The 2,566-nt window shown below is 42.0% G+C and overlaps 1 pseudogene; it reads right to left on the minus strand.

The window, feature by feature from the left end:
• Positions 1-1,308: 1,308 nt before the first annotated feature.
• LOC149156937 (putative pyridoxal 5'-phosphate synthase subunit PDX1 pseudogene) lies at positions 1,309-2,091 on the minus strand (annotated as a pseudogene).
• Between the last annotated feature and the right edge of the window lie 475 nt (positions 2,092-2,566).

Here is a 2,566-nt window from a genome sequence, read left to right on the forward strand (position 1 = left end):
TGGCTCACGAGCTCTCCTTGGAAATTGGAGGTGGATACAGGGCAGCAAGGGAGGATAAGGGCGGATTCACACCCCTCATATCCCTCTCCACGGCTCTGTCACGCTCATCGGTCTTCAAGGAAGGAATGGCGCCAAGACAGAGGCTCATTAGCCGTCGAGGCACTGGAAGGGAAGGTTCTTCACGTCCCCTGGCTGCTAATCGGCCTCCATGTTGCTGTCGTTGTTTATGTCACCAGTCGGCAGATGCACACCCCATTCGGCCGTCTCAATTCATGGACACCAGGTCTCCGGACTCAAGCTCTGCTCCGCTACCTGCGTTCGGAACAGCGGTCTTCACTGTCAGTTGTGCCCAATGTCATTCCAACATTAATGCTCATGTTTCGGTCCTATTCCTGGAGGAACCGAAAAAGGAGGTGGGAGGATTACCCAGCGCCCAAATTCATCATGCTGAATGTTCCAGAGTTGCTGGGGAAAGGGCAGAGGCACAACCTGAACCGAATGCTGTGCAACCTTCGTCTCAGCCAGCACCAGCTTCAGGCAAAGCCAAGGTTGATTGGGGACCTCCACCGGAAGGCGAGTACTGGATTTATGAAGAGGACTCGGAGGAAGAGGATTCGGTTGAATAGGAGCCAGCTCTACCATGCTTCTGCCCTCAGACAACTCTCAGGTTTTTTTTGTGAACTGTTACTCTTGTTACAAGTGCTCAATTATGCTGTAAATGTCACTGTTTGGCCTCATAATTCTGTTACTCTATGCTCGACTAAGCCCGCGCGAAGAATACTACTGAAGAACCTCTCTTTCTCTCCTTGGCCCCTACGCGGGATTCATAATTTTGCTTTTTCTGTGTCTCAAAAGATTACAGCCCCTGCGTGGGTTACTAGTCTCAGTTATGACGCCCTTGCGTGGGTATCGAGTCAAAAGGGTGTTGCCCCTGCGTGGGCGTTCAGTAGCTATAAGAAGACCCCTGAAAGTGAAGTTTTCTGTGAGCACTATCAATCCAGAGGACCAGCCTTGGCCCCTGGCGACATGTATTCCTGGATGTAACTGTTTTCTCTTGTAAATAATAGAAGTAGCTTAGTTTTAACGATAAAAAAAAAGAAACCCATGCCTCAAGCACAATAATAATAGATTTATTTTTGTCTTTTCATTAAATACATAAAATCAACATTACATATGTCATTATGAAGACCAAACTTAGTTACATATTTCAACAATTTTTTTCTTTTCACCCTCTAAATTTGATGATGTCATCTAATCTTATTTTATTATTTCCCCTATTATTTTATAATATTCCTTAAAAGGTCCTTTTTAGACCTCAAATTTCTCTAATTCGATTTCAAAAACAAAAACCCCATCACATCCCAGATGCATCATCAAAGCAACATTAGCAGGTGTAGCAACAACTCCCAATGCAAAATTCACAACATGAAGCCTTCCTAGATGTTTAGTTTGCCTCACAAGTTCATAGGAAGCAACAATTTGTTTGGAAAAGGCAAAAGCCTCATCATCATCTAATCTCTAAAGCTTTTGTATATCATCCAAAACAAACCCCACATGCATGTGTCAACTTCAATAACATTGCTTGTGCCAGCTTCTCCCTTAGTCTTGATCATGACAGCTCCTTCAACAATCCTTCTTAGTGACTTACCAAGGTTCTGGCATCCACATACAAACCAACAATATATGGAAGTTATGTTTGTGGATATGATGCATGTCACCTACAAAAGTGAGCACTTCAGTCTCGTCAATGTAATCAATACCAATTGCCTCAAGGATTTGGGCTTCAACAAAATGACCTATTCTTGCCTTGGCCATGACAAAGATGGTCATGGATGTTTAATTTCATTAATGAGTCCAGGATCATTTATCTGAGCCACTCCCCTTTGATCTCTAATATCAGTAGGGACTCACTCCAATGCCATCACAACAGTAGCCCCAGCTTCTTCAGGTAGCCTGTTCGGCATTGACAATGTCCATTATAACACCCCCTCTAAGCATTTGAGCCAAGCCAACCTTGATTGCATGTGAAGATTTCTTTGCATCAGTTATTGCACCATTACTATAGACAGTAACAACTCAGTCGCTTGCCATTTCAACATCGTTGATAGAAAATATATTAAGTTGGGCTTATTCATTTCTTTCTATCTAAACATTTACAACTCAAACCTCGACTACAAATAACGAATGCCAACTAATTATTTCTTATATATCACTATAAGTTTGTTCTTCAATAGAAACTTTAGAGATGATGCTAGTCTTTCAATATTTGACTTGGTATTTACTATAAGAATAGGATATAAAGACTAGTGTAAGCATTAAAGCCTCCTGCGCATTTATTGTGTGCCACTTCTTATATGTATTCTGCAATGTCTATTATCTCTGTGTTGGAGATCAGATGCACAGCTAATTAAACAAAATACACAGCAGATAAATCAAGCACATAAAGACACAGGAATTAACGTGGTTCACCCAACCAATCTGGGCTACGTCCACACAACATAGGCATCGGCAATCTTATTAATCAAACAGGAGATTACATAATTCAATCCTCACAAACTCTCACCCT

Source organism: Pinus tabuliformis, chromosome 9 (assembly GCF_031772625.1).
Source record: "Pinus tabuliformis cultivar Carrire ecotype Pingquan chromosome 9, CPIR1, whole genome shotgun sequence".
NCBI lineage: Eukaryota > Viridiplantae > Streptophyta > Pinopsida > Pinales > Pinaceae > Pinus > Pinus tabuliformis.